General features: G+C 42.0%; 1 non-coding gene across 1 annotated transcript; it reads right to left on the bottom strand.

Annotated features, from left to right (window-relative positions):
• Positions 1–11,668: 11,668 nt before the first annotated feature.
• Positions 11,669–11,751, bottom strand: trnal-uaa (transfer RNA leucine (anticodon UAA)). The gene has a single exon. It is a non-coding gene; the product is annotated as a tRNA-Leu (tRNA).
• Positions 11,752–15,815: the final 4,064 nt, after the last annotated feature.

The following is a 15,815-nucleotide window of genomic DNA, read 5'->3' as shown; positions in this document are numbered from 1 at the left end:
CTGCAGCCTCCCCACCTCCTCAATACTACCTGCCCCTCCACCTATCTTTGTATCATCGGCAAACTTGGCCAGAATGCTCCCAGTCCCGTCGCAGGCGCGACTTTAACATTTTCTTTCAATGTGCTACATTCTCCTATCGCTTTCTAACTGTCCCGGGCGGGAATCAATCCCTGTTCACAGCATTCCCAGAAGGAAAACACTCCGTTTAGTCTTCAATCAGAACCCAGTGTCCTTCACTGAAAACAGGGAGCCGGATCGAGTCCTCACACTGTCCTTATTCCGCTCTCTAATAATCCCACTCCGGAATGTTACCCTGCGGAGAAAAACTGTGAATAAAATGATGAATCAATGAACATTTCAGGAATTGAGAGAAGGGACCGTTACCGCGAAAAACAGCCGCGAATGGGGTCATTTAGGAGCTGTGAAAATAACAGAATAATAAGTTTTCAGCACAAAGCGAAGGCAGCTGAGTGAATTCTGGGTCAGTGTTTGGATTACAGGACAGGAGACACAAACGAAAGTATAAAAGATAATTTATTAGTCACAAGTAGGCTTATATTTAACACTGCAATTAAATTACTGTGAAAATCCCTTAGTCGCCACACTCCGACGCCTGTTCGGGTACACTGAGGGAGAATTTAGCATGGCCGATTCACCCAACTTGCACATCTTTGGACTGTGCGAGGAAACAGGAGCACTTTCCTCTTTCAGAAGAGGAAAGAGGCAGAGGATGGATGTACTGGTCTGGAAACCCAGAGTCCTGGGTTCAAATCCCAATGTGGTGGATTCCTAATGGGGCAAATTAGAAGTTTATGGGGTGGCACTGCTGCCTCACAGCGCCAGGAACCTGGGTTTGATTGCTGGCTTCGGTCATTGTCTGTGTGGAGTCTGCACGCTCTCCCCGTGTTTGCTTGGTTTCCTCCAGGTGCTCTGGTTTCCTCCCACAGTCCAAAGATGTGCGGGTTAGGTGGATTGGCCATGCTAAATTGCCCCTCAGTGTCCCGGGATGCATAGTTTAGAGGGATTTGCGGGATAACTATGTGGGTTTACGGGGATCAGACCTGGGTGGGATTGTTGTTGGTGCAGACTTGATGGGCTGAATGGCCTCCTTCTGCACTGTTGGGATTCTATGATTCACCCAGAGGAAAACCAATTAGATTTCCTGACCCAATTGTTGTTGGAACGATGATCAAATAGGATTCGGGAAAAAGGCAGCAAGATTTTTCCTTCCTCCCTTCCATTCTCTGGATTTACACCGGCTGAAAGAACAACGGAGAACGTTATTAGTGATGGAGCAGTAACAGATTATCTTTGGGAAACACATTAAGTTTGAAATTTCCTTGTTATGTAATAGAGCAGGGTGGTTATGTTTGTGGCGGGATGCACGAAACTGTGGAGGAACAGAGAGCCGTGTACAGACATCATTATCAGCTAGTGGACAGGAAGGTAAAAAATAATGTAACAAAGTGAACAGAATACGAAGAATTGGAACTCGTGCTACAGTTATATAAAACTCTTGTTTAGAGCCCATTTAGATCACTGCGTTCAGTCTGGACAACACACCTCAAGAAGGTTAGATTGGCCTTGGAGTGGGAGCAACAGAATTTCACCAGTGAGACCAGACTCAAATGATGAGGACAGATTGCAAAGACAAGCCCTGTCATTACCTGAATATGGAAGATTAAGGGATGATGTAAGTGAGATGTTTACAATGAATGATTTGACAGGGTACACAGAGATAAACTATTGGCTCTGAATGGGGAACCTCACTGTAAAATGACAGAGGCGCATTTCAGGAGTAATTTCAGAAAAAGCTTCTTTACAGAGGATGGTGGAAATGTTGAATTGTCCACAAACAATTGATAAAGCTGCATTTATCAGGAAATTTCCAAGTTGAAGCTGACAAGTAGCCAGTGATATGAAGGTGGATAGTCAGAGATTCTGCAGATAGTTGAACAAGAAAAGAGTTAGCAGAGTGAGCATTGGTTCTATAGAAAGTGCAACTGGGGGATTGATAATGGAAAACAGGGTATTGGCAAATGTATTTTTCATTGGTGTTCACTATAGAGGATACAAGTAACATCCCAGAAATAGCTGTAAACCAGCAAATGGAAGGGAGGGAGGAACACAGGAAAATTCCAATCAACAGGGAAAGTGGTATTGAGCAAATTGTCGGGTCGACAGGCTGACAAATTCCTGGGTCCAGATGGACTTCTCGTGAAGGACATGAAAGTAGTGGCGAATGAGATAGTTGATGCATTTGTTTTAATTTTGCAAAATTCCCTGGCTTTGGAGAATGTTCCATTAGGTTGAAATATGACAAATGTAATCCCTTGATTCAAAAAGGGATGGAGACAGAAAGCAGGAAACTACAGGCTGTTGGCCTAACAGCTGTCATCGGGAAAATGTTAGAAGCCATTCTGAAAGATATTACAGATATTACAACTTGGAAAAAATACAAGGCAATCAGGCAGAGTCAATATGGTTTTCTGAAAGGGAAATCATGTTTAACTAAATTATTGGAGTTTTTTGAAAGAGGCCCATGTGCTGTGAATGGGGAACCGGTGGATGTCCTGTTCTTACATTTCCAGAAGACATTTGCCAAAGTGCCAAATTAAAGGTTATTGTGTAAAATAAACATTCATGGTTTTGGGCGTATCATTTTGGCATGGATTGATGGTTGGCTAGCTAACAGGTCAAAAAGAATTCGCACAAATGGTTCTTTCTCTGGGTGGCAGGATCTGATGAGTGGTGTATTCATGCTGGGGCTACAAATTGTTACAATTTATAAAAATTGCTTAGGTGAAGGGACTGAAGGTACCATTGCTAAATTTGCTGACAGCATAAAGATAGATAAGAAATTAATTGTGAAGTATACGTAAGGAGGCTTCAAAAGGAAACAGATAGATTAAGTGAGGGCAAAATGTGGCAAATTGCGAGGATAAAACAGTGGTTGACAAATGGGAGACTTTCAAAGTTGAGTTGAATGGGATGCCAGCCAGGTACATAGCCACCAGACACAAATATGTGGTGTCCAAAGCTAGGGTATCCTGGATGTCTAAGGTTATTGACAAGAAAATAAGGAAGAAAAAAGAGGCATATGATTATGCTGGAATAATAATAGCAATAGAAATCAGGAAAAACAGCTCAAAATGCAGGAGAGAGGCTAAATCTGGAATAATGAAGAGGAAGCATGAGGAAATGTTAGCAGGCTGCGCTAATACAAATCATAACATCTTCTTCAAACATATTAATTGTAAAGGATTAGTGAAGGATAAAGTGGGGTTCATAAGGGCCAAGCAGGGTAAACTGCTCACTGCAGCAGAGGGTATGGCAGAGATAGTAAATAATTACTGTACCTCTGGCTTTACCAAATTAGACAATGTGACAATGGCCCAGTTGAAAATGTATGTGTTGATTAACTGAGCTTCATAGTGAGTGTGGGGAATTAACTCTCTCTCAATCGATCATTGTGTGGGGGTGCGGAATTAACCCTGTCTCAATCTATTCATGTGTGTCAGTGTTGAATTAACTCTCTCTCAATCTATTATTGTGAGAGAGTGTGGAAGTAACTCTCTCAATCTATTACTGTGAGAGAGTGTGGAATTAATTCTCAATCGATCATTGTGTGAGAGTGTGGAAGTAACTCTCAATCTTTTATTGTGTGAGAGTGTGGAATTAACGGTCCCTCAATTTATTACTTGTATGAATGTGGAATTAACTGTCTCTCAGTCTATTACTCAATGTCACTATGGAATTAACTCTCAATCTGTTACATTGTGAGAGTGTGGAATTGACTCTCTCAATCAATTACCGTGTGTCAGTGTGGAATTATATCTCAATCTATTACTGTGTCCGAGCAGGGAATTAACTCTCCCTCAATCTTTTACTGTGTGCCAGTATTGAATTAACTCTCTCTGAATCTATTACTGTGTTTGAATGTGGAATTAACTCCCTCTCAATCTATCATTGCGTGTGAGTGTAGAATTAACCTTCTCTCAATTACTGTGCGTGAGTGTGGAATTATCTCTCTTTCAATCAATTACTGTGTGTGTGTGGAATTAACTCAATCTATTACTGTCTGACTGTGGAATTAACTCTCACTCAATCTATTACCGTGTGAGAGTGCGGAAATAACTCTCTCTCAATCTGTTTCTGTGTGTCAGTCTGGAATTAACTGTCTCAATATATTACTGTGTGACAGTGGAACAAACTCTCTCTCTCAATCTATTACTGTGTGTGAGTGTGGAATTAACTCTCTCAATCCATTATTGTGTGAGAGTGTGGAATTAACTCCCTCAATCTCTGACTGTGTGTGTGTGTGTGTGTGTGTGTGTGTGTGTGTGCCTATGTGTGGAATTAGCGCTCTCTCAATCTATTCCTGCATGTCAGTGTGGAATTAACTCTCTCAATCTATTACTGTCCGTCAGTGTTGAATTAACTCTCTCTCAATCTATTACTGTGTGTCAGTGTGGAATTAACTCCCTTCCAATCTATTACTGTGTGTGTGTGGAATCATCTGTCTGTCAATCTATTATTGTGTGAGAGTGGAACTAACTCTCTCTCAATCTACGATTGTGTGTCAGTGTTGAATTAACTCTCTCTCAGTCTGTTACTGTGTGTGAATGTGGAATTGACTCTCTCTCAATCTATTACTCTGTGAAATTTTGGAATTAACTCTCTGTCTCAATCTATTACTGTGTCAGTGTGGAATTAACTCTCTCTTTCATCTATTACCGTGTGTTGTGTGTGTGTTGTGTGTGTGCGCGCAATTAACTCTCTCTCAATCTATTACTGCGTGTCAGTGTCAAATGATCTCCCTCTCAATCTATTACCATGTGTGCGTGTGCAATTTACTGCCAATCTATTACTGCGTGAGGGTGTGGAATTAACTTTCTCTCAAACTACTACTGTGTGTCAGTGTGGAATTAACTCCCTAAATCTATTACTGTGTCAGAGTGCAACTAACTCTCTAATCTATTACTGTATGTGAGAGTGTGGAATTAACTCTCTATCTATTACAGTGTCAGTGTGGAAATAACTCTCTCAATGTATTACTGTGTGTCAGGCTGGAATAAACGCTCTCTCAATCTATTACTGTGAATCTGTGTGGATTCACTCTCTCAATCTTTTATTGTGTGAGAGTGTGGAATTAACGTTCTCTCAATCTATTATTTGTATGAAAGTGAAATTAACTCTCTCTCAATCTATTAGTGTGAGAGAGTGTGGAATTCACTCTCTCTCAATCTATTACTGTATGTTCCTGTGGAATTAATTCTGTCTCAATCTCTTACTGCGTGTTAGTGTGGAATTAACCTTCAATCTATTACTGTGAAAGTGTGTTGAATTAACTCTCTCTCAATCTATTCCTGAGTCAGTGTGGAATTAACTCTCTCACAATCTATTACTGTGTGTACGTGTGGAATTAACTCCCTCTCAATCTGTTGCTGCGAGAGAGCATGGAATTAACTCTCAATTTATTAGTGTGTGTGAATGTGGAATTATCTCTCTCTCAATCTATTACAGTGAGAGAGTGTGGAATTATCTCTCTCTCAATCTATTACAGTGAGAGAGTGTGGAATTATCTCTCTCTCAATCTATTTCAGTGAGAGAGTGTGGAATTATCTCTCTCTTAATCTATTCCTGTGTCAGTGTGGAATTCACTCTCTCACAATCTATTACTGTGTGTACGTGTGGAATTAACTCTCTCTCAATCTGTTGCTGTGTGAGAGCATGGAATTAACTCTCAATCTATTCCTGTGTGTGAATGTGGAATTGACTCTCTCTCAATATATTACAGTGAGAGAGTGTGGAATTAGCTCTCTCTCAATCTATTACAGTGAGAGTGTGTGGAATTAACTCTCTCTCAATCTATTACTGTGTGAGAGAGTGGAAATAACTCTCTCAATTTATTACTGTGTCAGTCTGGAATTAACTCTCTCTCAATCTATTACTATGTATCGGAGTGGAATTCACTCCCTCTCAACTATTTATGTGTGTGACTGTGGGATTAACGGTCCCTCAATCTATTACCTGTATGAGTGTGGAATTAACTCTCTCTCAATCTATTACTGTTTGTCAGTGTGGAATTAACTCTCTCTCAATCTATTACTGTTTGTCAGTGTGGAATTAACTCTCACGCAATCTATTAGTGTGAATGTGGAATTCTCTCTCAATCTATTACTGTGTGAGAGTACAGAATTATCGCTCTCTCAATCTATTACTGTGTGAGAGTACGGAATTATCTCTCTCTCAATCTATTACTGTGTGTCAATGTGGATTTACCTCTCTGTCTCAACATATTACTGTATGTCAATGTGGAATTAACTCTCAATCTATTACTGTGTATGTGTGGAATTATCTCTCTCCCAATCTATTACTGTGTGTAAGTGTGGAATTATCTCTCTCTCAATCTATTACTGTGTCAGTGTGGAATTATCTCTCTCCCAATCTATTACTGTATGTGAATGTGGAATTAACTCTCTCTCAATCTATTACTGTTTGTCAGTGTGGAATTAACTCTCACGCAATCTATTAGTGTGAATGTGGAATTCTCTCTCAATCTATTACTGTGTGAGAGTACGGAATTATCTCTCTCTCAGTCTATTACTGTGTCAGTGTGGAATTATCTCTCTCTCAATCTATTACAGTATGTGAGTGTGGAATTAACTCGGCTCTCAATCTATTACTGTGTCAGTTTGGAATTAACTCTCTCTCAATCTATTACTGTGTGTCTGTGTGGATTCAATCTCTCTCAATCTTTTCTTGTGTGAGAGTTTATCTCTCTCTCTCTATTACTGTATGTCAGTGTGGAATAAACTCCCTCTCAATCTATGACTGTGTGAGAGTGTGGAATTAAGTTGCTCACAATCTATTCCTATCACAGGTCCGCAGCAGAGATCACAGTTCCACAGCAGAGATCGCAGTTCCACAGCAGAGGATCTATTTAGAAACAAGGAAGCAGAATTAAACAAGAAGAAGGTGGTTAGAAACAGGAGACATCTTGGGATTTACATTAATGACCACTCAGTCCATTCTCCTTTGCCTGTGTGTGATCTTGTGTATCCTGACTATCTGTCGCTTCGTCTGTGTGTCTTTCTGTGTTTTCCATTCTTGGTGACAGTGGAATTCTGGCGCCAGGGGGAGCAGCCGAGCGCATGCACTCCAATGATGAACACGGAAGTGAATACCTGTGACACATTCACAATAGCTCGCAGGCAATCTTAGTTGTGTAGGAGAGTGGCGCAGCGGAAGCGTGCTGGGCCCATAACCCAGAGGTCGATGGATCGAAACCATTCTCTGCTATTATGTTTTGAGCAACAGCAAAAATAATTCCTCAGCGGCTCCTTCAAAATGATTTGACATTTCCGCCCAGGATGCTGTAATTTTCTTCCGCTTCTCGCTACTAGTTAACATTTGAATGAACAACAGATCGCTAAAATGCCATTTACTCACACACGGACACAAGCTGTAAATGTTGCAAAGATACACAAGCCACGGTTTTTCCCTTTCAGCCCGTTTCTCCCAAACAGCTGACACAGGCGTGATGATCCGAATGATCTTGAATTATTCACCATCACTCTATGATTGTCCGAATAGAAAAAAAGCTATTTTCTTCAATGAAAACAATCTAGTGAAGTTTAGACATATTAACTGCACTATTTCTGATCTCCGGGGCACTCTGCAGTAAGCCACCATGCTTATATGGGCAGCAGCGTGCTCCCTGTGACATGTACTATTCAGAAGGACAAGAATATCAGCACAGTGGACACAGCATCACGTTAAAGACAGAGTTAATCCTTATTTACAGAAATCACTATTTTTTTCTTAATTACTGGTTTAAAACATGAAATTCAGTTCCCAAAATCACCATAAACTGAGAAAGTGAAGTTTCATTTCTTCAGGCTTGCATTAGATACACATTGTATGAAATACTTTTTTCAGTCTCTCTGATTGTTCCCTTGATTGGCCTCTTCATAGCTGGACGGATTTTAACGTGTTCAGTTTACAACACATTTCACCCTTCTCGGCCTTACTTAAGGTCAAAACTGTGACCTGCGTGTGTCCTTTCTCCTCGCACTGAATGTCTGCCTCTAACATATTGTGGTCACTCAGTGTTTGATGTTTATTTACTGTCAGATTATTAATTAATCCTGCTCCTGCCTCATTACTAATATTAGTGGAACCTTTTGTCTTGTGCTTTCCAAAGCAAGGTGGAGGGCAGGAGCGATTAAGTAATAAAATAATTGGTGCTGCAAGGCTAAAGGGAGTGGGAAAGGAACAAGTAACAGCAAACAGAGATGTGTCTGAAGGAGGTGTGAATTGAAGAATGATGAACAACTGCCAGCTGAAAGCAAAATCAAGAGAAAATATAGATGAAAACCAAAAATCAAAATAAAATGGAATCAATTATGACGGTTACTATCATATTAGAAATACGGGCAGGAGTCAGGCCATTCAGCCCCTCAGTCCTGCACCATCATTCAAGAAGGGGAGGCGATGGTCTCGTGGTATCATCGCTAGACTATTAATCTGGAAACTCAGCTAATGTTCTGGGGACCCAGGTTCGAAACCCTCCACAGCAGATGGTAGAATTTGATTTCAATCAAAAGTAATTTGAAAATAAGAATCTAGTGATGGCGATGGAACCATTGTTGGAAAAATCCATCTGGTTCACTAATGTGCTTTAGGGCAGGAAATCTGATGAAATTACCTTGTGTGGCCTACATGTGACTTCAGAGCGACAGCAATGTGGTTGACTCGATCCGTGGATGGGTAATAAATGCTGGCCAGTGATGCGCACATCCTATGAATGGACCAAGGAAATAATTGTGGCTGCAAATCGACTTTTCAAACTTTTGCAGCAACCATTCACTCCCTTGTATAATCTGTCTAATTCAGCCTGGAACATATTCAATGATCCAGCCTCAACTGTTGTCTGGGGAAGGGAATTCCACTGACTAACGATCCTCTGAGATGAGATGAGAGTGACTGCCCTCGACATCAAAACAGGATTTGACCGAGTTCAGCATCAAGGATCCTCAGCAAAAGCAAAGTCGATGGGAATCATGGAAACCTCTCCACTGGTTGGAACTTTATCCAGCATAAAGTAAGATGGTTGTGGTGGTCAGTCATTTCATCCTCAGGAGATCATTTCCCGAGTTTGTCAAGTTACTGTCCCAGACCCTTCCACCATAAGGTCAGAACTGGAGATGCTCGCTGATGACTGTGCAATTTTTAGCACCATTCAGGACTCTTCAGTTACCGAAGCAGCCCACTCGCAAATGCAGCAAGAACTGGACAGTATCCAAGCTTGGGCTGAGAAGTGGCAAATAACAATCACACCACACATGTACCAGACAAAGACCATTTCCAACAAGAAAGAATCTAACCATTGTCCCTTGACATTAAATGAAATCATATCAATATGTTTGTGATTACCTTCAATTGGACTAGCCATGTAATACAAGGGCTACAAGGCAGGTCAGAGACACAAAATCCCATGGTGAGTAACAAAGATCCTAACTGCCAAACACTGTTCACCATCTACCAGGCACAAATCAGGAGTATGATGGATTAATCTCCACTTGCCTGGGTTAATGCAGCACCAGCAACACTCAAGAGGTTTGACACCATCCCGGACAAAGCATCCCTCATGATTGACATCCCATCTGTAAACACACATGCCCTTGACCAGTGACATACAGTGGCAGCAGTACTTACTACCTCCAAGATGAGCTACTGGAACTCACAAAGGTTCCTTCAGTAGCATCTTTCAAACCAAAGAGCACTACCGTCGAGAGAAGGACAAGAACAGTTGACTCATGGAAACACCATTAAATGGACCTTACCCTCCAAGTCACTTACCATTCTCACTTGGAAATATATCGCTGTTCCTTCATTGTGGCTGGATTCATTCTGTATCTCTCATTCTCTGGTGCAATATATCTGTACCATATGTCATATGTATCTTGCATTTTCTGCTGCAGGATGTATGTTGCATCATTGTTTGAGCCTGTGGTTGGAACAGTAGTTGAGCAAGGGGTTTTGTCTATCAGTTACTTTCTGATATTGCACGTGAATTTGGGACTCATTCTGAATCTCTTAAGAATAGCATGCGTGAACATTCAAATTCTGAGCAGGAATAGAACACTTAAGTCTGCTCCTCCATTCTATTACATCATGGCTGATCTGATTTGAACATCGACTCCACACTCCTGTCTAAACTTAATACCTTTTAGTCTTTGTTTATCAACAATCTATCTACCTTTGGCTAAAAGACTCCATTTCAGTTAGTGTGCATGTGTTTGTGTGTGTGACTATCAGTCAGCGCTATTGTATATGAATTTAAACACAATTCTGAATAGGAATCTTTCTGGTGCTGCACGAGTGCAGTATTCAGTATTTTCTGAAATTGTATGAGTTTGGCAGACATTCTGATCTGTCACAAAGATGGAATATTAGGGTAGGATTTATGTTTCTGTTTCTGGTACCATACAGTGGGGTTCATTCAGCATCTGAGTATATCTGCTGCTGTTTCTAAAGGGTGCAAATCATGTGTATTGGTCAGACTGTCATAATGTGTGTGAGTGTGGGATCATTCTGAATCTGTCACTGGTACTCAAGTGTCTGGGATACTGCAATGTAAGTGTGATAATCAGATGTAACTTTCAGTCTCTGGTGCTGCATGTGCAGCATGAGATTCATTCATCTAACACTGAGCACATGTTTGAGAATTATCGTGTGTATGTCAGAGTCTATGACTCAATGTGAGCATGGGATTCATCATGTAATCTTCAATCTATTTATAAGTTTGGATTCATTCCATATAAATTTCCAGCAAAGCAACAGGCCACTGATGTGGTAGGTTTGAAGCAAACAATGTGTGTGAATTTCGGCCCAACATTAAATCTGTGTCACTCTGAACACAATTGTGAAAGATAATGTATCCTTCAATCTGATACTGGATTGCTATGCAAGCTTCACTCAGGTTGTTCACATTGATTTGATCTGTGACACTCAGTCTGATTCTGAGTAAGAATTTTGACATGAATGTAAAAGGAAACTCAGTCTGGAATTTGTATAGTATTGTCCATCTGGCTCAGTGTGAGTGGGGAGTTAGGATTAGTTAATAAGCTATAGTTCAATTCAAAGTAAGCAAATTGATATTGTAACTTTAAGTTTCATAATCTGGGTGAGTTTTCAACTGGAATCTGAATTTGTATCTCAGGTTATACGAGCTCTCAGAATATCTCAATCTGAGAATGTATTTGAGATGAGGCTTTGTATCGAATGTATTTGTGAGGATACAAACTATGGGCCACTTTTAAACCCCTGATGTGGGTGGTATTTAACTCGAATCTCAGTGTACATTATTAAGGTGCATTATGTAACTTTTAACCGAAAAACCATTTGTCAGTTTGATCAGACATTGAATTTGGAGCTGTGGCTGCTCTATTGTGGAATTGACACAGTGATGATTCAATATTAGGTGAGAATTTGGACTGGGATTTATGGGTCCCCCTATCAATGGCACTGAGTTTGTTTTGATGTGTTGGTATACAGTGAAAGGTATTGATTCTTGCGTAGAACGGACGAAGCAGACCGTTCATAGAGTAGAGGGGAGAAGGAAAGGAGCGGGTTCAGACTGTAGTGTTAAAAATCCATTTACCAGAAGTGGGGTTCGAACCCACGCAGACATATGGCCATTGGATCTTAAGTCCAACGCCTTAACCACTCGACCATTCTGGTACGAGAACTGGCTGTCAAATAGGCACATCATCTGTCTCTCCTGCTGTTTGGGTCTGTGGAATTGATCAGCTGTCTGTGTCTCTGAGCTGTCAGTGACAATGTACGGACTGTGTGTGAGAAGGAGTTGGCGACAATTTCCCCTGTAACTTGTGTGGAGGAAATATCACGTTTGTTTTGGATCTGTCAAATATTTGTCTGTGGAAACAAAGTACATTTAATATCTCAAATCCAGATTCCGTCAGTTTAATCTCTATTAATAATCATTGTGAGCGGTTTGTGAGGCTGCAGCCAGACTCCAGCTCTGATTGGTCACTCACATTTCAATCACATTCTTAACCAATCGGAGAGCCAAGGAGAAGAAATGGGAGGTTTTGATTGGTTCACATTTTCAAACTGGAAAAACCCGCCAATTTCAGTGCAGGAAAAATACAAAATAACGGAACGCCTGAATGTTCAGGAAACTATTTCAATCTCACACTTTATAATCTGTTTATTGTATTTTCCCTCACAGAATCCTGGCGCTATTTTAGGAACAGTTTGAATTTCTCAATCTCTTATCTATAACCCGCGGTAATCAGACCCCGTTCAGCAATTTAAAACGGAGCAAATCTCAGCTCAGTGGAAAAGCAGAAACGAAGAGATTACCAACCAACACCTTCACACAGACTTCACAGGGACAGAGGGAAACGGCTGATTTCTGATCCTATCCCCTGAAAGCGGCCGGGAATGTTACAATGGGAAGTGCGGAGAGAATCCCCGGCCCGATCCCGCCGGTGGAACAGGCAGCTTTGTGACCGGAGAATAGGGAGCGCCGGGGGGAGGCAGATCTTAAAGCGCTGCAATGGACTCAGGTCCTGTGTGTGCACAGATCTGGCTGATTCCGTCCTCTGGGAAAGCTGCGGAATAAACAGATCAGCCCGAGAATAACCTCTTCATTCCCGCCTTTACTCTGTTGCGGGAGCTGCTCCCAGATCACCCGAGAAAAAAAAAATAATTCAGGGTCGTGAAACTCTGAATATAGTTATAAATAAATTTAAATAATTAGCTCCTGATATTCTTTCTCCCCATTGTCCGTGACAATCCCCAGACTGGGATTTAAAATACGCTCTCAGTTCAGTTTGATTGTCCCTTCAATGTGAAAGTGTGTGTCAGGGGCGGGTATGAAGTCCCATTCACAGCATTCTGCACCGGGACAAATCTCTATCCTCCAGAAAGACATTTCTCATTCACTCAATAAGGGAAAAGATGGCGCAGCTTTTTCACAGAGATTGTGGGTGGCTCTTAAAAGAGCCGTTGTGTTTGGAGTGTTTTTCAGTCCATGGGGAGTTTTACTTGGAGCTGGTGTACTTGGTCACCGCCTTTGTCCCTTCCGACACGGCGTGCTTGGCCAGTTCTCCGGGCAGCAGCAGGCGCACGGCGGTCTGGATCTCCCGGGAGCTGATGGTGCTGCGCTTGTTGTAATGGGCCAGGCGGGAAGCCTCACGCGCGATGCGCTCGAAAATATCGTTCACGAACGAGTTCATGATGCTCATGGCCTTGGAGGAGATGCCGGTGTCGGGGTGAACCTGCTCATCACTTTGTAGATGTAGATGGAGTAACTCTCCTTCCTCGACTTTCGTCGCTTCTTGCCGCCCTTTGTTCCCGGTTTCTTAATCACTTTCTTCGCTCCCTTCTTGGGAGCTGGTTTCGATGTTGGTTTCTTCTCATCAGCCATCTTCAATTTCACACAGAAATAAAGCAAACCCCTTCCGAGCGCTGATTAAATAGGCAGTCCCACAGAACTATGCTAATGAGGAATTGGGAAAGCAATGATTGTGATTGGACATTTTGAAAGTTATTACAGTCACTTATCAGGCGTTCATTTGAGTGGATATGAAAACAGACCAATCAGATTGAGGAGTTTCCGCCAATCACAAGCCTCCTTACCACAATCAGGAAATACATTTTACAAAGAATCTCCAGCGCCAGTTTCTCAGTGTGTAAAGATCCACCGGGAAATGTCGCCTGGCTGTCGGTGTGAGGGACCCTTCTCCACAGAAGAACTGTGCGGGAGTGTGGGATTCCTTCAGGAACTGTGAATCTCTGGTAATGTGCGTGAGTGTGGGATTTACTCACTCTCTGATACCGTGTGGGATTTACTCACTCTCTGATACCGTGTGTGAGTGCGGGATTTACTCACTCTCTGATACCGTGTGTGAGTGCGGGATTTACTCTCTCTCTGATACAGTGTGGGATTTACTCACTCTCTGATACAGTGTGTGTGTGTGGGATTTACTCACTCTCTGATACAGTGTGTGTGGGATTTACTCACTCTCTGATACAGTGTGTGAGTGCAGGATTTACTCACTCTGATACAGTGTGTGAGACCATAAGTTATCGGAGCAGAATTAGGCCACTCGGCCCATCGAGTCTTATCCGCCAATCATGACTGATATTTTTCTCTTCCCCATTCTCCTGCCTTTTCCCCATAATCCCTGGTCCCCTTATTAATCAAGTCTATCTATCTCTGTCTTAAAAAACACTCAATGACTTGGCCTCCACAGCCTTCTGCAACAAAGAGTTCCACAGATTCACCAGTCCCTGGCTGAAGAAATTACTCCACATCTCTGTTTTAAAGGATCGTCCCTTTAGCCTGAGATTGTGCCCTCTGGTTCTAGTTTTTCCTGATTTTGGAAACAAACTCTCCATGTCCACTCTATCCAGGCCTCACAGTATCCTATAAGTTTCAACAAGGTCCCCCCTCATCCTTGTGAACTCCAATGAGTACAGACTCAGAGTCCTCAACCGTTCCTCATATGACAAGCTTTTCATTCCAGGGATCATTCTTGTGAACCACCTCTGGGCCCTTTCCAAGGCCAGCACATCCTTCCTGAGATACGGGGCCCAAAGCTGCTCACAATACTGCAAATGGGGTGTGACTGGAGCCTTGTACAGCCTCAGAAGTACATCACTGCTCTTGTATTGTATCCCTCTCGCCATGAATGCTAACATTGCATTTGCCTTCCGAACTGCCAACTGACCCTGCCGGTTAACCTTAAGAGAATCTCGAACAATGACTCCCAAGTCCCTTTGCGCTTCTGATTTCCTCAGCATTTCCCCATTTAGAAAATAGTCTATGCCTCCATTCCTCCCTCCAAAGTGCATAACCTCACACTTTTCCACATTGTATTCCATCTGTCACTTCTTTGCCCACTCTCCTATCCTGTCCAAGTCCTTCTGCAGCCCCCCTGTTTCCTCAGTACTATCTGTCCCTCTCCATATCTTTGTATCATCTGCAAACTTAGCAACAGAGCTTTCACTTCCTGCTTCCAAATTGTTAATGTATATGGTGAAAAGTTGTGGTCCCAGCACTGATCCCTGAGGCACACCACCGAACATTGGCTGCCATCCTGAAACAGACCTCTTTATCCCCACTCTCTGCCTTCTGCCAGTCAGCCAACCCTCTATCCATGCCTGGATCTTACCCTGAACACCATGGGCTCTTAATTTATTTAGCAGAATCCGACTCAGCACTGTGTCAGAAGGCCTTCTGGAAATCTAAATAAATCACGTCCACTGGTTCTCCTTTATCGAACTTCCTTTTACCCCCTCAAGGAACTTTAAAACTTCGTGTGGGATTTACTCACTGATAGAGCATGTGAGTGTGGGATTTGTATCTGTGAATGGATGAGAACATTTCTGAGTTTATGATTCATTCTGTATCTGGGTCTCATTGTGTGTCTGTCCAAAAGTGGTGCATGTGATTGCATGTAGTAATAATTCTCTTCTTGCTGGTATTAGTTTTATTTTTGTATGTATCCCTCTCCTCCACAATATCAGTGTGTTCGTTTTATTTTGTATCTGTCAGTCTCTGTACCTGTATTTAAGTGCATGTGCTGCAGAACGGCAGTGGAATCACACACTGACTCTGTTTGACTGTTCTTCCTTTGCGCTTGATAAGCAATTGCTAAAATACTCAATGTATAGCGTATTTTCTACCTATCCTCTGAAATTTAATCAACATTTTTCCTTCTGACAGGCAAAGAGTTGAAACCAGCAGAATAAATGAAGAGATTCTTTCACAC

The sequence above is a fragment of the Mustelus asterias genome, unplaced genomic scaffold, assembly GCF_964213995.1.
Source record: "Mustelus asterias unplaced genomic scaffold, sMusAst1.hap1.1 HAP1_SCAFFOLD_35, whole genome shotgun sequence".
Taxonomy (NCBI): domain Eukaryota; kingdom Metazoa; phylum Chordata; class Chondrichthyes; order Carcharhiniformes; family Triakidae; genus Mustelus; species Mustelus asterias.
Note: the sequence above shows the minus strand (reverse complement) of the source record. Positions and strands in the feature narration are given on the sequence as shown.